Source organism: Tamandua tetradactyla, chromosome 16 (assembly GCF_023851605.1).
Source record: "Tamandua tetradactyla isolate mTamTet1 chromosome 16, mTamTet1.pri, whole genome shotgun sequence".
In the NCBI taxonomy this organism is placed as follows: domain Eukaryota; kingdom Metazoa; phylum Chordata; class Mammalia; order Pilosa; family Myrmecophagidae; genus Tamandua; species Tamandua tetradactyla.
In genome coordinates this window covers 42937502-42958620 of record NC_135342.1, presented here as the reverse complement: position 1 = coordinate 42958620, position 21119 = coordinate 42937502, and positions in this window count along the sequence as shown.

Sequence of the window (21119 nt, the reverse complement as noted above, 5' to 3'; positions counted from 1 at the left end):
CAGGCTGCCTCCCTTATTTCAGCAGTAACTACTCACTCATCTTCTCCACAACAGGGGCATTGATTAGAATAACCTCATGCCCAGCAGTTGCCCCTACACTGGCGTTGGATATACAGCCCCCACCTTGAGTGTTAGATGTGCACAGAGACTACCATTATATACCATGCTGGTGGTTGAGGGTGGGGGGTGGGGCTGGGGTGGGGACATTGAATGACTCTTGGCAGCAACCTGGTCACTTACACTTAGTTCAATGGTGGTACATGCCATGTGGATCTCACCCATGCTAAGGAAACTATCCATGCTTTCCTAGAAAAAAATTAAGAACAACAACAAAAAGTCATTTCAATGGTCTCAGTGAGTTTTCTTAGGACTGAATGAACATGAAATAAGGAAGCTAAGGGTACTATTTACTAAGCCGCCTCCATTCCCAAACCTTCTGTGTGATTCCATCTTTAAACTACTAATTTTTTCTTAGACATGGCCTGTGGGATGCAAGTCTGCCACTCTGTATTATGCCCACGTTCCATTGAGCGCTGCCCTTAACTGAGGATTTAAGCAACTTTTGAGGGTCATTTGGACTTACTCGGTTTTCATCTCAGTCACTTTTTCTAGAACCCAACATCTGTGAAAGAACCCAGCTCTGAAAGTAGGAGCTGTTTAGAACTTCTTAATCAGTTAGATCTGGTGCAAACACATATAATAGCCCTCCTCACATTACTTGTGATCGAATATGCAGGCTTGAGTCAGAGAGAAGGGGTGGAAGTATAGTTGGGACACTGAGGCCAAGAAGCCATTAGCGATGGTGGTTGTGGGGATTGTAGGTAGTTGCTGAGCTATATTCCGACAACATTTCAGCAGGTTTCATCAAAATTGGGGTTCGCCTGCTGGAGTGTTGCATGTGTGAGCTTCACCCGTCAAGTGTGTCAACGCAAGATTAAAAAATAAAGATCAGAGTCCCTCCATCTCTCTGACATTCCTACTCTCTGCACCTCCCTCTCTTGGGAAATAAACTAGTACAGAGAGAGCTAAAGGGCCATTCTTTCACTCTTTCCTCTTTTCTCCTTTCTTCTCCAATGGCACTTTTACAAAAACTGCTCTGTGTTTTTCATTCATGTATTTTTTTATACTTTTCCCATCAATACTAATATATGCTACTGTTTTATGTGTGCTTGTCCTTAGGTAATGATATCAAGCAGCACATGACCTTGTTGCTACTCTTTTTTACTCTCTTTTAAAGAAATCTTGTTTGATTCTCTAAGCCCAGCTGAAGGCCAGTGTCTTGGTGGGGGCCTCTGGGGGGGCCCAGCTCTTGCCCACTTTCTTCTCATCTGTACCCCTGCAGCACTCGCAAGGATGTGTAGGTATTTATGTGCCAGGCTGCCCAGCTCCCCACCTGGTGCTGGTCTGGTTCCCGCAGCTGGACCAGAATCTCTCTGAGGGCAGTTGAGCTGCTGGTCCCATTTGTCTTTGTAATTCCTCTATCCCATCCCATAGCACAATGCCCAACGGCAGTGGGAGTTGTTGTAGGATATTATTGTATTCAGTACTCTGTGGGAGGTGAAGACATGCCAAGTATATTCTCCCCCTCAACACACGTGGTGATTTGTTTTGGTCAGTCTAAGGCTTTCATTCATTGTAGGCCTCAGGAGGCCCAAGAGAAAATAAGAGATGCCCTCCTGTAGGATGGAACAGCAGCAATCAATACTACAGGAAGAGGACTGTGGACTAACGGGTGCATTTTATCCCTTAACTTACAGCTTCATCACCTGTTTGGGGTGGTACCAGTCAGAGGTTGGCTGAGAGAATCTTCTTTCTTTGGGCTGATGTTTCCAAAACGTGATTCTCAAAGCTTCCCGTATGTCACAATGACACGAGGAACTTGTTCCTGATTTGGTGTGCTTGGGACAGGCCTGGGAGTCTGCATTGTAGCAATCCCATCTCCTGATGATTCTGGTGTAGAAGCCGCCCCTCTCTCATCAGCCATTGTGTCATATTTGTTCCTACCGTCTAACATCGATTTTTCAGGGGTGGGTGTGGGTGGGTAATTTAACCCAGTGTTTTCCAAACTTGCCTCATCCTCAGAATCACCTGGGAGTGCTTGGTAAAAATGCAAATAGCCTGGGCCACATCCCACCTTCACTGAGTCGGAATCTCCCTGAAGAGAGCCTAGAATTTATACTTTAAAACACCAATCAACGAAGCCTGGGAAATTTTTTAATGTAGCAAAAGTAAACTTTTCTCTCAATATTATATTATTACATTTTTCAAACATACAGAAAAAATTCAGAGATTTTAAATGAATAGCAGCCTTCTCACAATCTAGATTCTTCCACTGACTTTTTGCTATATTTGCTTTATTGTATATCCATCTGTCTATCTGTTCCTTTATGCAGCCATCAATTCATCTTTATTTTTAATGCATTTTAAAGTAAATTGCAGACAATAATGCATTTTCCCCTAATTACAACAGCATGCATATTATAAACTAGGGTTCAATATTTAGTCAGCTTTTTCTTTTAAGGTAAGACTTATATAGAACGAAATGCACCAAATCTTGTGTACCACTGCATGGATTTTGACAAATGTAGACACTCATGTAATTCCTGACTCCTCTCAAAATAGAGAGCACTTCATCATTCCAGAAAGTTCTCTCACTTGCCTTCCAAAATTATCCCTGCCTCTTTCACCCAGAGACAATCACTTTTTCTGATTTTGCATACTATAGTTCAGGTTTGTCTTAGCGAAAACAACATTTTAAAAGAAAAAAAAAAGCAAAAGAATTCTACTTAAAAAATCATATCCAGATCCCCAATTCATTAGGTGCCAAAAGTGGAGGTGCTGTGGTTAGTGTTGAATGGGGTTCAGAGTGACTGGCCATTGGGTCTCCATTTTGCTTCCTGAAGCATCCTCTGAGTTGTCCCTCTGGTGCCCTAGCCCTCCAAGAAACACCTCTTGAAGGCACTGTCCCAGGGGCCTTCTGTGGGGTTTTTTTTTTTTTTTTCAGATTTTATTGAGATATCACCAAACTTAATTTCATCCAAACTATACAATCAATGTCTCACAGCATCATCGCTTAATCATGCAATCATCACCACACTCAATTTTAGGCCATTTTCATTGCTCCAAAGAGACAAGTAACAGATAAGTACACCAGAAGAAAACCCCAAACACCCCATATTCCTTATTCCCCCCCATTATTGGCCCCTTGAATTGGTGTGTACACCTGTTACTGTTGATGGAAAGATTAAGGAATTACTGTTAACTAAGTAGGTAGGTCTGTGGCTTGAAATAAGTAATCTTTCCCCATGTATCACTCCACTGTTAACTTTTTGTACAAGCGTTATACCTTTTTAGTAGTTCATGAAAGAATATATTCATATTTGTAGTGTTAATTGATGACATAATGACTTTAATCATTTCCTTTCAGCCAAATTCAGCTACAATATGACTGCCTTCTTTTTTCGCTCCTTGGAGTGCTGCTTTATTCTGAGGAAACCTTGCTTTCTCCTAAAGAATCATAGTGGAAAATGATTTTAAGTTCTGGCTACAGCTTGCAACAATAATTCTACACAGAAGAAGAAGAAAAAAACATAACTTCAGTTATTGTCTTTTTGTTTGGGAAAGTTTTCTGGTTCAAATTCGGGCACGTGGGTAACAAAGTTTCATTTCACAATTCTCAATAAAGGTATCTGAACCCTGATTGTATCAGCAACCTCCGGCTACTTCCCCACTACGGGCCTTGTAATATAAACCTGTAATTTTCACTGTGCGGCAGGGGCAGGCTTTATGGGCTGGGGGACGCAGCAGAGTCTCATCTCGCTGCCTGGCTGCCACAGGCTAATAGTGTGGAACAGAGCTCACCCTCAAAATGTCAGAGAGAATGAAAGAATATCCCCCACCCCCACCCCACAATCAGCGTTTCACCAGAGAAGCAAGTGGTTCCCAGATCCTTCCAGCCAGAATCCCGCTGCCAGGTGCTTCCAGCTGAGCTGCTCGGCTCCTGTTTCAACATTCCAGGTTTCTTAGACAAGAAACCTCGTCTTGTTGTTTGTTCCCACAAGATCCTTGGAAGTGTTACTGACCTTCAGCCCTGCTTGTTTGGGTCCTAATTTTCCACTTTCATTGCTGCTTCTGCAAAGCAAGCTGCTAAATTATATACTCAGGCACACACACACACACACACACACACACACACACACACACACACACACAACAAAGAGTAAGGATTAGCTGAAACAGGGAGCCTTATCCCAATCCAGGCCCAAGTTGGAATGGTCATATAAATTAGGGTCCATAACAGAATAAATCTGAGAATTAAAGGGCACAGTATTATAATTATGCAGTTGAAACAGGAGAAATTGGGACAGAGAGTTACCCTACCTGGCCCAAGGGTGTAACTGACCTGTCCTGGGTCAGGCCAGTCTCCTGCTCCTGTTTTATTCTTATTTTTCATTCTCTACATAAGTGCCCAGTGTGAGTCCTGTCCCTAACTTCTAGCTCCGTTATTATGAAGGGATTTATCTGCTGAGAGGCAGGTGGCTGTGGCTGTACTTGAAAGTAGACACTGAAATAAAGTGAATTTGGATTCCCATCAAGTCTCTGATCCTAGCCTCCTTATCTGAAAATAGAGATAATTTCAGTGCCTATGTCACAGAATGGTAGGGAGATCTAAAAGAAATAATCCACGATAGTGCCTGACACATTATTATGTTGCGATGCCAACCCTTAGCCCCCCATCTTTTGTCCTCTTGATCTGTGTATTCATGGGATATTAATATACAAAGCAGGTTTTCAATGACTGTTTGCTGAATTGTTAAACAGAGATTGTAGGCATGGTGACCTTACCTCCACATAGGCTCCATTCCTCAGTTTCATGCCACATCACTGTTGTTCATTTTCAGCAGCCAGTTATTGCTTCCAGAGCTGAAGCAGAGACTCTTTTGACCCTAACAGTCAAAAAGGGGATTTAATCAGCCACAGCAGGAGTCATAACCACCTCAAAGTACCTTGAGTGCCTATTCTTGGGAAGAAGTATAAATGAGTAAATGAGGACATCTGGGAAGACCAATGGATGTATCAATGCTCATTCTCCTGATATGAAGAATGGTGCTTTCTTAAGTTACAATACATGCTGTGCTTGATTATAGTTGTTCATCCACAGAAGTGTTGACTGAGCCTAAATCCCTGGTGTGAAATTTAAATGCATCTGCTATAATTAAAACACATTTATGAGATAAAAGACTCAGTCCACAAATGATCAAGTACAGAAACTGTGGCCTTCTTTTCTTTTACTTGAGCTCTGAGCTCCTGTCTCACCAGGTTAGAGGGGAATTCAGGATGGACCATGTTGGGAGGTATCCTCACCCCCAAGATTTTGAGCTGTGGGTGACTTACTTTCTGAGGCTGTCATCAGCACTGTTTGCAAAATATTCCGTCCTACTCCCCACTCCCAGACCGTGTATGACTTTACTTTCTGGGCCCCTTGCGTTTGTTTGGGGCCCGATGACTGGTTCTGGCTAATGAGTTGTGTGTGGAAGTTAAAGATGGGGAGGAAGATTCTGAGAATCTGACCCTTGTTTCCATGAGACACAATGGCAGCCTGTCTGAATCTCATACTCCTTAGACAGAACAGAACGATGTGGTGGGGTAGAAAAACCTGAGACTTGAATTAAAATCCTGACTGTACAACTGACTTACTGTGGGGCATCAAGTGAGTCACTTAACCTTCCTAAATCCTTATTTCTCACTTATAAATGATCCTTCATTTTGTTTAAGTGGGATAATCTATGTAAGACACTCCCCCCCACCCCCTGCCTCCACACACACAGAGTTTCTGGAACATAGTAGGAGCTTAGTAAATACAGGTTATCTTGTGCTGACCAGTGTAGTATCACAATTATCTCTGCTCAATGTCTCAATAGAGCTGCTGGTGGCACTGGGCTCTGGAGAGCTAATCTTTTCCACCAGGTCTGCCAGGTTCTATTGTAGAGTTATGTTGGGACATGGAACCATGTAAGACATTTACTGAAAAGGCAGCAGGCAGCTGCTGAAAATGCACTGGTTCTCTGCATTGGGTTTGCCATTTTAGTGGACTGTTAAATGTCAAGTGAATGCTTTCTTCCTGCTTTTAGACCTCACCAAGATCATCCCTCTATAATCCCAGGGAGAAGAGTTGGCAGTCTTGTGTCAGTGCAGACTGAAACTTATGCCTTGGAGGAGGGAAGCTAACCAGTTCCGTGATGAGATAACATAACATCTCTAGCCTTTGATATTTTCCATGGATCATTTTATTAAAAAGTTGTATTCATTTATCCATTCATTCATTCACTTAACATGTTTTTCAGACCTTACTATGTATCGGGCACTGCTCTAGAATCTAAAGGTATAAAAATAAACAATAAAGAGAATTATCCCTGCTCTTGTGGATCTTACATCCTAGTGAGGAAGATAGACAATAAGTAAGGTAAGTAAATAAAGGAAATAGGAAGTTGGAATACTAAGGAGTTAGACTACTACACAGAAGAGTAATAAGAAACATTGGAGTGAGGTTGGCAATGTTAGGTGGGGTGGCCTGGGAAGGCACCATGAAAAGGAGATTCGTGAACATATCCCTGAACCAGCATTCCAGACTGTAAAAATGCCCCTGTCCTCACCCATATCACACCCTTATTCCTGAGAAACTCAGAGCAGTGAGCAGTGTGCAGTGATGGGGGACAGTCAAAAAGGATGAGCAGAGAGGAACCCCACATGAGGAGCGTATGGGAGGAGTGCTGGATTCAAAAATCATCCTCAAAGTGTGGAACAGTAATCATGCATTCATTCATTCACTCAATTATTCAGCAGATATTCCTACCAATAACGTATATTTATCTTGTAATGATTTTAAAAGTGTTTTAAGAATATGACTATGTTCTTTAAGCCGTGTCCTGGGTGCTGAAGTCATTCAAACCAGGAGAGTACCTGGCATCAGGAAACTTACAGCCTAGCTGAACAAAGGGATCCAGATAAATATTAATAGTAACAAACTGTTTAAAATGTATGATCTGCCAAGACCTATTAGAAGGCTTTCCATATATTAAGTTGTTTTATTCTTACCATATAACGCTATGAAATAAAAACTATTCCTATACCTATTTTGCATATGAGGAAACTAAGGGACTGAAAAGCTAATTACTTGCCTCAGGTTGCACACCTAGCAGGTGGCACAACCAGGAATTTGTACTCATGCAATCTTGTTCCAAAGCCAATTGTCTTACTGCTTCTCTATTTAAGCAAACAAAATAACTATTATAATATAGTATGATAACGCTAGAATAAAACTTGTAGTTTTTTATACCAATGATATTGACAGAGATAAGAGTAACGAAGGTTATTGTGTCCAAGGTTCATAGACCCAGGTGTGGGTAGAGGCACCTCTCTCATGCTCAGCATCCTTGTGCTGGGGAAGCTCTGATCTCCCTAGGGAGAAATGATTTTGAATGTTGGGGCCTGGCAGAGAGTGGAGGAAGGAGACAGGAGGGTCCTTGTTCACACATGAACTCTGTCGCTCTTTTGGGAACTTAAAGTGTGTCTTGGAGGAGCTGTTAACAGTGTTTGTTTCTGGTAAACACTTTTGTTTTTCAAGTTGCCTATTTTTAAACTTCTCAAGCTGAGCTAACGTTAGGTGTGACATTTCAAAGCAGTTGCCCAGCTTTTGTTAGGTGAGTGAGGAGCATGGGGATAAGCGAATGCAGGGGAGAACCTGGGAGAATTTATTTATATTAAAGGAAATGATAAGTTAGAGTTTAGGAGTGTACTTTACTCTGGTAAGGTTTTGTCTAGTGCTACAGAGGTAGGAGGTAGGTCAATTTCCCAAATGTTGCTGTGAGCACTGGCTATGCACTCAGACGTGTACTGGCTTTTTCCCCTCCAGGATGCTTATGTTTGTGTATAGGCGTAAGTGCTTCTGATGTATGCTCATCTGTGCATCTTGTTTTCCTGGTTAGCTTTAATTCTCAAAGCTGATTTTTTAAGACCATAGGTTTTCAAAAGGAAGCATATTTTCAAATTCTAAGAGCTGCTCTTATCAAAGTCTGGCTAGCTTAGACCCTATCTTCACTATAAGCCATGGTAAGAAAAATTCAGCTCCATCAGGAAAGAAGGAGAGAGAGGCAAAACAGTCAGAAGCTGTGGTCCCGGCTCCCCCATTTGGATAGGGAGGGGTTCCAGAGACCTATGGAATACTTCCTTTGGTTTTGGGAACTTGCAGTTCAGTGGAGCTTGTTTCTCATTTCTTGGGGTTCAGTCTAGAAAACATTGCAAGCCTCTGAGAAAAAATCCTCATGCTCAACACAAAGCTGGAACGACATGGTTGCACAAAGGCTTGGAATAGCAGGGGGAATTATTTTAGAAGAAAGAGGGCTTTCATTAGCATCTCTCAAGCTTCCCTGATTCTAGTGTGTCATAGAAGCAGCACAAAGATATCAAAGGCTTTCAAAAGGGATGAGGCGGGGAAGTTGCGCTGTATTGCAGGGCCCCCAAGATCTCAGGTCGGGCTGTGCCAGCTAGGATCAGGGGAGGCTTGGTTCTTTGGTGCACTATACATTTTATATCCATAACTTCAGTGGTGTGTATCTCATTGCCTCCCCCATAACAAGCCAGCCAGCAAACCCCATGCAAAATTCCCCAAAGATTCAGTGTCATGTTGGGAATATAAAAGCCATGATTGAACTTTGAATTTTGCTAAATGCTTACCCAAGACTATTAGTAACCCATTGATACTGAGGTATCCATTGGAAGGTTTTGGTTCCTCAGTGAATCTGGAAAGTGGAGGCTGGGCATGGAATGGGGTGAGAGAAAAGGCTGTGAAGTACCCTTATTCACTTCCCTCTGTGGAGGCTGGCTTAGGGCCTAGAGTGAAGAGTCGGACTTTATCCTATCTGTTTTTACGGTTCTATTTTAGGGGTCTCTGGGGTCACATCTTGAGGAATCTGGGCTGACCTTTAATGAGGAAAGCCCTTTTCATGAAACATGCACTCTCCTGACTCATGTGACCCTTCCAGAAAACGAATAAAAAGCCATCACTCCCAAGGGCATCAGAGAAGTAAGGTAGAGAGGTTTTCCTCAATCATTCCTAGCATCTTTACTCAATTTTTTTTAATCATACAAAATGTCAAAAATAGAGAAGAATGCAGAGTAATTTACTTAACATATATGCTCTCATCCTCGGGATGCATAAATATTGATGTTTTGTCACAAATGCTCCAGCTTAAAAACTGCATTATAGACACTAAAATTTACCTTTTATAACCTTCATCATTCCACCTTTTTCTCCCTCCTCAGAGAGAACAACTATTATGAAGTTTATGCATATCTTTACATATTTCTATTATTCATGAATTTAGAAACAGTTATGTGATCTTAAATGTTTTCAAACATGATATCCTACAAAATGTTTCATTCTATAACTTGCTTTTCCCACTCTATAATTTTTTGTGGTCTTTCTATGTTAATACATGTGTTAGAATGCATTTATTTAAAATTCTATCTGGAAATATACAAATGTATTTTTAATCCATTTCCCTATTGATAGACTTTTTCCCCAAATGTTGGGATTACAAACAATGCTACAAGAATCATCCTGTCTCCTATTGCACACATAACAAGAGTTTAATTAGGATCTAAAGTTACAAAGGGAATTGCAATTTTGGCTTTATTTATTTTGCAGCTAGTTCATTATGTACATTTTTTTTTATCTTCTTGGTGGATTGCATTTATTTTGTTATGGAATTATGTTGCTCTTTATCTTATGCTTTAACCTGAAATTCTATTTAGTCAGTATTAATATTACTAACAGCTTTTTTATGACTAGTCATTACCAAATATACCTTTTTCCTGGTCTTTTATTTTCAAACTTTTGTTTGTTTCATTGTATAGCTCTCATAAAGAATATAATCTTTTAATTTGATTTGAGAGTTTCTCACTTTTAATAGGTAATTTTAGTCTATCTATATTTATTTTGAATCCTGGCATACTTAGACTTGTTTTATTTCGTGTTTTCTACTTACCATCTTATTGTTTGATTTTTTTGAGCTTTCCTTTCCTGTCTTGAATAAATTTACAGGATTTTCTATATTTCATTTTTTCCCTTGCTGACTTGGAAGCTGTACATTATATCTGTGGCCATTCGATGATTGTCCTACATATGTAATTTATTAACAAACTCCTCTGCACAATAGAGAGCTTAGAATACTTTGCTCTGAACTCGTCCTTTACTGCTATATTGTGGTTTCCTACTATTTTAGTTTCATCTTATTTTTTTAGCATGCCCCTTCAATTTAGCTATTTATGATATTTAAGGTTCAATACTTATACATCGTAATGATTTCTTTGCTAACTATCTCATTATTTCTTTCTGGGTTCAGGTTCTTTCTTCTGAAGGTTTTTCCTTTATGTATTTTATATACAAAAGTACATCCTTTTGAATACAAAACCTGCATTGGAGCCTCTCATTCTATCTTCTAGTCTTTTAAATTCTCATGAATTATTTCTATTGTTTTATCACTCTGGGACACATGTTAATGTTTCCATTCAAACTAACTTCCAATTCACTAGGCTGTCTGCAGCACTATTTGGTCCATGTTAATTTCTGTGTGGGATTTTATTGGAGTTACTTCTTTTCATTTCTTGACTATATATATGGTATTGATTTTCTTTTATTTAGAGAAGTTGCAGGTTTATAGAAAAATTATGCACAGAACATGCCCCCACACATACAGAATTCTTATTATTAACAATTTAAATATAATGTAGTATCATTGTTGCAACTGATAAAAACAATATTATTGCAATCATACTATTAACTAGACTCCATAGTTTACATTATGGTTCACTCTTTGTGTTTCACAGTCCTAGGTTTTAAAAATTTATGTTATTCTATTAACATCTATACAACCTAAATTTCTCCTTTAGAGTAGAAAGAAATAAATTCAGTGATGTTAAATACATTCACAATTTTTTGCTACCATCACCACAATCCATTACCAAAATTTTTCCATCATCTCAAACAAAAACTCTATACCAATCAAACATTACTTCTCCAATCCCTATCCCCACTCTGAATCCTTGTAACCTGTAATATCGCTTCTTATTCTATGAATTTGTTTACTCTATTTCATATCAACTTGATCATACAATATTTGCCATTTGTGTCTGGCTTATTCATTCAACATGATATCTTCAAGTTGTTGTCCCATGTATCAGAATTTCATTACTTTTTATGTATAATTTATTTATTTATTAGGCTTGCTTTCATCTTTTGGCAATTGTAAATAATGCCACAATAAACATCAGTGTGAAAATATCTATTTGAGTCCCTGGCTGTCAATTTCTTTGGGTATGTATATAGAAGTGAGATTTCTGGGTCATATTGGAATTCCATACTTAATTTTCTGAGGAACCACAAAACTGTTTTCCACAGTTGCTGCACTGTGGAATTTAAAATTCCCATCAACAATGAATGAGTATTCCTATTTCTCCACATTCTCTTCAGCACTTGCATTTTCTTATATATTTTTGTTGTTGTTTGTTTTTAATAGTAACGATCCCAATGGGGGATCTATCTTACTGTGGTTTTGATTTACATTTAATGCCTAATGACGTCGAGAATCTTTTCATGTATTTATCGGCCACTTGCATATCTTCTTTGGAGAAATGTCTATTAAAGTTTTTTGTCCATTTTAAAATTTGGTTGACTTTTTTTGGTGAATGTAGGACTTCCTTATATATTCTGGATATTACCCCTTTTTTGGATATGATTTCCAAATATTTTCTCCCATTGTATGGGTTGTGTTTTTACTTTCATGATGAAGACCTTCACGGCTTAGAAGTTTTTAATTTTGATGAAGTTCCACTTATCTGTCTTTTATCTATCTTTTTTTTTTATTCCTTGTGTTTTTGTGGTCAAGTCTAAGAAAACATTTCCTAAGTTGTTTCCCTGTGGTTTTTTTTTTTTTTTTGGAGTTTTATAATTTTGTTCTTATACTTTGATTCATTTGAGTTAATTTTTGTATATGATGTGAGATAGGGGTCCACCTTCATTCTTCTGCATGTAGATAGCCAGCCTTCTCAGCATCATTTGTTGAAGATACTGTTCCTTCCCCATTGAATGGACATGGCACCCTTGTCAAAAATATATTGGCCATGAGTATGAGGGTTTATTTCTAAACTCTTAATTCAAGTCCATTGATCTATGTCTGTCCTTGTTCCAATATCACAATATTTTGGTTACTATAGCTTTTTAATACATTTTAAAATTTTTAAATCATGAAGTATAAGTCTTCCAAATTTCTTCTTCTTTTTCAAGGTGCTTTTAGCTATTTGGGACCCCTTATCATTCCATATAAATTTGATGGTTGAGTTTTCCATTTCTGAAAAGAAGACTATTGGAATTTTCATTGAGATTGTATTGAATCGGTAGGTCACTTTGGGTAGAAATTATATCTTCACAATATTTAGTCTTCCAATCCACGAGTATGGAATGGTCTTCAATTTACTTAGGTCTTCTTTGATTTGTTTCAGCAGTGTTTTACAGTTTTATTTATACAAATCCTTTACATCTTTGGTTAATTTTTTCCTGGATATTTGGCTCTTTTAATTGCTATTGTAATTGGATATTTCTTGATTCCTATTTCAGATTTTTCATGATCAGTTTATAGAAACACTGCTGATTTTTGTGTTGATCTTGCACCCCACCACTTTGCTGAATTTATTTATTACATCTAACAGCTTTGTTGTGGGTATTTCAGGATATCCAGCATATAGGATCATGTTATCTGGAAGTAGTGAAAGTTGTACTTCTTCTTTTCCAATCAGATGCCTTCTATTTCTTTTCTTACCTCATTGCTCTGGCTAGAACTTCAAAAACAATGTTGGATAATAGTGGTGACACTGGGCATCCTTGCCTTGTTCTTGTTATTAAAGGGAAAATTTTTAGTCTTTCACCATTTAGTAAGACATTAGCTGTGGAGTTCTCACATATGCCCTTTATCACATTGATGACGTTTCCTTCTATTCAAAATCTAAGTGTTTTTGCCAAGAAGGCGTGTTGGATTTTATCAAATGTCTTTTCTGCATCAGTTGAGATGATCATGTGATTTCTTCTTTTCTGCTATTAATGTAGTATATTACATTAATTGATTTTCTTACTTTGGACCATCCTTGCATATCTTGGATAAATCCCATTCAATCATGGTGTATAATTCTCTTAATGTGTTGTTGGACTCAGTTTGCTGTATTTTGTCGAGGATTTTGCATCTATATTCATAAGTGAAATCAATCTGTTGTTTTATTTTCTTTTGGTAGCTTTTTCTGGCTTTGCATTAGACTGATGTTGACCTCATAGAATGAGCTAGGAAGTATTCCCTCTTCTTCAATTTTTTTTTTTTTTCATGAACAGGCACTGGGAATCAAACCCAGGTCTCCAGCATGGCAGGCGAGAACCCTGCCTACTAAGCCACGATGGCCCGCCCTCCTCTTCAATTTTTATGGGAGAGTTTGAGCAGGATTGGTGTTAGTTCTTTTTGGAATGTTTCATAAAATTCAACAATGAAGCTATCTGGCCCCTGACTTTTCTTTGTTGGGAGGTTCTTTACTTGTTATTGGTGTGTTGAGGTCTTCTATTTCTTCTTGAGTCAGTGTAGGCAGTCTGTCCAAGTAAAAGGTGGACTATTCTCTAGGAATTTATTCATTTCTTCTAGATTATCTAATTTGTTGGTGTATATTTATTCATAACATTCTCCTATAACCCATTTTATTTCTCTGGAGTTGGTAGTACTGTCCCCCCATTCATGATTTTGGTTATATGTATCCTCTCTCTTTTTTCCTAAAGGTTTGTTGATTTTATTAATCTTTTCAAAGAACCAACTTTAGGTTTCCTTGATTTTCTCTATTTTTCTGTTCTTCATGTCATTTATCTCTGCTGTAATCTTTGCTATTTCCTTCTTTCTGCTCACATTGGATTTAGTTTGCTCTTCTCTTTCTAGATCCTTCAGTTGAGGTTAGGTCTCTGATTTGAGATCTTTCTTCTTTAGTAGTGTAAGTATTTTTGTTTGTTTGTTTGTTTTCGCACGGGCAGGCACCGGTAATCAAACCCGGGCCTCTGGCATGGCAGGTGAGAACTCTGCCTGCTGAGCCACCGTGGCACGTAGTGTAAGTATTTAGACCTATAACTTCACCTCTCAGCACTGCTTTTGCTGCATTCCGTAAGGTTTGGTATGCTTCATTCTTCACAAGATCTTTCTTCATTTCCAATGTGGTTTCTTCTTTGACCCATTATTTATTTCAGAGTGTGTTTTCAATTTCCACATATTTGTGAAATTTTCAGTTCTGTCTGTGCTGTCGAATTCTAGTCTCATTTCATTATGGTCAGAGAAGTTTTATAATAGGAATTTTATTTTAAAATTCATTGAGACTTTTCTTGTGACCTAACATGCTGTATTCTGGAGAATAATTTATGCACACTGGAGTAGATGTGTATTCTGCTGCTTTGGTTGAGATGTGCTATATATGTCTGTTAGGTCTATTTACTTTATAGGATCACTCAAGTCTTCTATCTCCTTATTGACTTTCTGTCTAGATGTTCCATCCATTATTTTTTTCTTTTATAGAATTTATTTTGTTGGAACAACCTTAGATTTACATAAAAAATGACGAAGAAAGTATAAAGTTCCCATGCACTTCCCAACACAAATTCACAGTTTTTCCTGTTAACATTTTACACGTAATGTGGTATATTTATTACAATTGATAGCTCATAATCATTAGAATTATATTCTTAACTGAAGTTCACAGTTTACATTGGGTTCACTCTTTGTTTTGCACAATTATTTTTGTAAATTTTCATTGAGGAATATATGTAAACACAAAATTTCCCAATTAACTGTCAAGTGTGTATAATTCAGTGGTATTAAATATATTAGAAATATTGTGCTACCATCACCATGATCCATTTCCAAATCTTTTCCATCAGCCCCAACAGAACTTCTCTACTCAGTAAGCATTAGCTTTCCATTCCCTACCTCTACCCCTACTAAATTATTTTCTGTCCCTATGAAATTGCATATCTTAGTTATTTTATGTAAGCGAGATCATACAATATTTGTCTTTTTGTGTCTAATGTATTTGACTCAACATGATGTCTTCCAGGTTCACCTGTGTTGCAGTATGTACCAGAACTTCCTTCCTTCTTATGATGGAATAATATCTTATTTTATGTACATCTGGCATTTTGTTTACCCATTCATCTGTTGACAGACACTTGAGTTGCTTCCACTTTGTGGTTATTGTGAATAATGCTGTTATGAACACTGGTGAACAAAGAGCTGTTCAACTCTTGATTCCAGTTCTCTGGAGTATGTACCTGGAAGTGGGATTACCAGATCATATGGTAATTCTGTTCACTTTCTGAGAAACAGCCTGTAGTAATTTGAAGCTGTTAGGTACCCCAGAAAAGGCCATGTTCTTTAAATCTATTCCTGTGAGTGCAGACCCATTGTAGGCAGGACCTTTTGATTAGATTATTTCAGTTGAGGTGTGACCCACTCCATTCAGGGTGGTCTTGATTCTCTTGGTGAAGCCCTTTATGAGGGTAAAACACATACAGAAGCTAGGAGATGGAATTGAGAGAAGCTCAAAAAGAGCCCCAGAGAAGCTGAGAAAGGGAGCCCACTGAAACCAGATGCTGAAAGCAAAGAAACCTGGGAGAGATGGACCAGCAGACATTGCCATGTGCCTTGCCATGTGACAGAGGAGATCCAGATGCCATCAGCCTGTCTTCAAGACCAGGTATCATCCTATTGATGCCTTGAGTGGGACCTTTCCAATGATTAAGAACTGTAAATTGTAAGTTAATAAATCCCCTTTGTTCAAATATACCCATTTCTGGTATATTGCATTTTGGCAGCTTTAGCAAACATAAACATAGCCAAACTATTTTCCAATGTCCACATCATTTTTGATCCCCACCAGCAATATACAGAGTTCCCCATTCTCACCAACACTTATTTTAAAAATAATAACTATTCTAATGATTGTGAAGTGGTATCCAATTATGATTTTGATTTGCATTTCCCTATTGACTAATGTTATTGAGCATTTTTCATGTTTTTATTGTCCATTTGTATATCTTTGGAGAAATGTGTGTTATTTAACTGGGTTCCTTGTCTTTTTGTTGTTGAGTTATAAGAATTCATTATATATTCTTGATATTAACCCCTTGTCAGATATATGGTTTACAAATACTTTCTCCCTTTCTGTAGGCTGTCTTTTCACTTTCTTGATAAGGTACTTTAATGCATTGAAGTTTTAAATTTTGAGGAATTCTAATTCATTTATTTTTCCTTTGTTTCTTGTGCTTGTGGTATAAAACTTAACAATCCATTGCCTAATGCAAGGTCCTGAAGATATTCCCCTATGTTTTCTTCTAAGAATTTTTACCGTTTTAGCTTTTATTTAGGCTATTCACACATTTTGAGTTAATTTTTTTATGTGATGTGTGGTAGGGGCCACTTACATTTGCATGGGAATATAGAGTTTTTCCAGCATCATCTGTTGAAGAAACTGTTCTGTCCTTTTTGAGTGGACTTAGCACCCTTATTAAAATCAATTGGCCATAGATGTGAGTTTATTTCTGAACCCTCAATTATATAACATTGATCTATATGTCTGTTCTTGTGCAAGTACCACAGTTCTGATTGCTGTAGCTTTGAGGCAAGTTTTTTAAGTTGAGAAGTATGAGTTCTCCAACTTTGTTCTTCCTTTTCAAGGTGCTTTTGGCTCTTCTGCCCCAAAATCCTTCCATGTGAATCTTTTTAAAAAGACTTTTATTGAGATATCTTCATGCACCATAAGTCCATCCAAAGTATACAATCAATGGCTCATGACATATCACATATTTGTATATTCATTGCCATGATCATTTTTAGAAGTTTGCATCATCCCGAGAAGAGAAATAAAAAGAAAAAAGAAAAATCCCATACATCCCATATCCCTATCCCTCCTCCAAGTATACACCTAGCAATGGGGTTGCAAGATCATATGACAACCTCACCCCTAGCCTCCTGTTCTAGTTTGCTAGCTGCTGGAATGCAACACACCAGAGACGGATTGGTTTTTAATAAAAGGGGATTTATTTAATTAGTTCTTCAGAGGAAAGGCAGCTAACTTTCATCTGAGGTTCTTTCTTACATGGGAAGGCTCAGGGTGATCTCTGCTGGCCTTCTCTCCAGGCCTCTGGGTTCCAACAACTTGCCCCAGGGTGTTTTCTTTATGCATCTCCCAAGGCCTGGGCTGAGCTGTGAGTGCTGAGATGAGGTATTCTGAGCTGCTTGGGCTGTGCTATGTTGTGCTCTCTCATTTAAGCACCAGCCAATTAGATCAAACATTATTCATTGCAGCAGGCACGCCTCCTAGCTGACTGCAGATGTAATGAGCAACAGATGAGGTTCACATACCATTGGCTCATGTCCACAGCAACAGAACTAGGTGCCTTCACTTGGCCAAGTTGACAACTGAATCAAGAACCACACCTCCTATGGAGCCACCATATTGCCCTCCAGAGGGGCTGCACTACTCTGCTTCCCTACCAACAACGAATAGATAATTCTCTCTTTCTCCACATTTTCTGCAGCACTTTTTCCTCTCTGTTCATTTTTAAATAGTATTATTCACACATTATACAATCAAACCTATGTAAAAAAAATCAATGGTTCCTAGGATAATCATATAGCCATGGTTTGACCACCACTATCTATATGAATACATTTGTTTTTCTTCTGCAAAGAATCCCTTCCCCTTCCCTCATATCCCCTGCTTGTTGACATTTAGTTTTGGAATATAACCTTTTACACTCAATGAAAGCCTATTACAATGTTACTATTAACTATAGACCCTAGTTTTTGGTCTGTAGCAAAAACTAGGGTCTATAGTTAATATATTTCTTCTTATATAGCATCCCATTTTCAACACCTTACAATGTTGACATTAATTTGTCCTCCCTCATACAATAAACCATTCTTATATTTGTACATTTAAGTAGCAGTGTCCACTCTAGGCACCACTAAATTACACCATCTCAGTCTTTATCCTCTATCTTTCCTTCTGGTGTCATACCTGCCCCCAGCCCTTCTCCCTTAACCATACTCACGCTCAGTATAAACCTACTTAAAGATATACACTTTAGAGAATTATCCCAATTCACCTGACTAATTACTTTGTCTCTCAGACATCCTTAACTCCACCCTTTCCTGGGGCAGTGCTGAAGCCTGAGAATGCCCACAGTTCTATCTAATGAGCTGTTTATTAAATAAATAAACATAAATAAATGAAGGAGAAAGTAAAAACCTTCTCAAAGAAGGACTCCAGACATCTGGGTTTGTTAACAGAGTTTGCACATGACTCTGTGTGCCCCCTTTTCTTGGGGCTCTTCCCTTTTCTGGTAGTTTGTGCTCATTCAACTCAATAAGCTTTGTTGTTGTTTTCTTTTCTTTCAGCTCTGCACCCCTCTGCTGAGATGAAAACTTGTTCCTTTCTTTATTTCTCAGATTTATCTGTGCCAAGAGCTTGTTTTCAGCAGTTTGATTTTGTTAATTAATTCCACAATTGGAGCTTGATTGTGCTACCTTCCTTGCTCTTAGTAGAGTCTGCTTCTTTTCCCCTCTGGGAACTAGCCTGCTGTGCTCAAGAAGGAGGGGTGCCAGCCTCCATGGCTTGGGAGATTTACAGTTCTGTGTAGGATCTCGGCTATTCCACCTGTTCCAGACTGGGGTACAATGTGTGTCTGGTCACTGAAGTTCCCCAAACACTTGTTCCATACAGTTCCTGGCTATTGCTAACTGCTCTAGAGGATGAACTAAAGTCCACACCTCACTATGTTACATTTTGCCCTGTCTCTATACATTATTGAAATTGTTATGTTGAAGTCTCCATTAATAATGTAGAATCATGTATTTCTTTCTTTAAGTCTGTGAATATTTGCTTCATATATTGTGGAGATCTGCCATTAAATGCATATGTATTTATAATTTTTATGTCTTTTTGTTGAATACACCCCTTTATCATTATATAATGACTTGTCATCCTTTGTAAGCTTTTTTTACTTAAAATCTATTTTATTGGATATTCATACAGCTATCTCAGCTCTCTTTTGGTTAGTATTTTCATGGTATATTTTTCCTTACTTTCACTTTAAACCTATTTGTGTATTTAAATTTAAGATGAGTCTCTTGTAAACAGCATATAATTGGGTCATGCTTTTTTATCCATTCTCTGCCTTTCCATTGGAGAATTTAATCATTTATGTTTAAAGTAACTACTTATACTGCTGGACTTACTTTTGCCATTTTGCTATTTTGCTTTTATAAGTCTTATAACATTTATATCTCTCAATTCTTGGTTAATACCTTTCATATTCATTTTATTTTTTGCAGTGTAGTTCTATGGTTGCTTTCTCTTTTCCTTCCGTATATATTTTTCAGATATTTTCTTTCTGGTTACCATGGGCTTGAATTTAAGATCCTTAATCTATAAAATTGCCATTTGATTCGATGTCAACCTGAACTTTAATAGCATATACAAATACTGTTCCTATACCCTTCCACCCCCATCTTATTGTTGTATTTGTTTCAAATTAGATCTTTATACATTTTATGTCAAAAAACATAGGTTTTCCATTACTTTTATGTATTCTCACTTTAGAACCTGTAAGAAGTGAAAAGTGCACAATAGTATTGGCATTTATACTCATTTGGTTGACTTTTCTGGAAGTCTTTATTTTCTGTATGCCTCTTTGACCCACTGTCTAGTGTCCTTTACTTTCAGTAGTAACAAATTCTTTTACCATGGCTTGTAGGGCAGGTCTAGAGGTAACAAACTCTCCCAGCTTTTGTTTATCTGGGAATGTCATAATCTCTCCCTCATTTTTGAACGGCAGTGTCATTTGATATAAAGTACTATGTTGGAAATTGTTTTCTTTCAAGACTTGAGATAAATATTTCATTCTACTGCCTCCTTGTTTCCATGGCTTCTGATGAAAAAATATAACTTAATCTTATTGGGGCTTTCTTGTACATAACATGTTGCTTTTCTCTTGCAACTTTGAGAACTCTCTCTTCATCCTTGGCATTTGGCAGTTTGACTACTATGTGTCTGGGTATTGTTTTCTTAGAGAATATTCTGTTTGGGGCTCTTGATTGTATATATTCACATCTCTTGTTAAAGTTTGGATTTTTTCTGCCATTATTTCTTTGACTATTCCTTCTGCCACTTTCTTATTTCTTCTTTTGGGATTCTTATACTGTGCATTTTGATATGCTTGATGGTGTCTCATAGGTCTCTAAGGCTCTGTTCACCTTCTTTTCATTCTTTTTCTTTCTGCTTTGCAGCCTGAATCATTTCAATTGCCTTTTCTTCAAATTCACTCTTTATTTTTTTCTGCCAGGTCCAATCTGTTGTTGAAATTCTCAAAGAATTTTCCATTTCAGTTACAGTGGCCTTCAACTCCAATGTCATATTGGATTCCTTAAAAAAATTTTCTCTCTGTATTAAAATTCTCATATTATTCATACATCATTTTTCTGATATCCATTTGTTCTTACTCCATGTTTTCCTTTATCTCTTTGGGCATTTTGAAGATCTTTTTTTAAATAACTTTGTCTGCATGTCCAAAGTCCGTTCTTCTTCCTTGATGGTTTCTGAATTTCTATCTTATTCCTTTGGATGGGTTATCATTCCTGTTTCTTTTTGTTGTAATCTTTGTGACACACTGTACATTTTAATATTTTAATGTGTTAGCTCTGGGATTTAGTCCCTGAATTGTCTACTCCTTAATATTGTGTCCTCCTAGTGATATGGCAGAGATTTCTTCAAATGTCAGGAGATAACTAGAACATAAAAACACAATGCAAAAATCACCTTTCACATTCTTGTAAATTGGCTGTGCATTGGTTGGTGCTCTCCTTCAGAGTTTAGCTCTTCTATCGAGAAGTTCAGTTTACGGTGACTGTAAATTACGGGCCCCTCCCTTTTTTTTTCTGAGCCTATAACTTGTCCTGGGCTTGTACTGGGTCATGGCCCAGGACCCCATT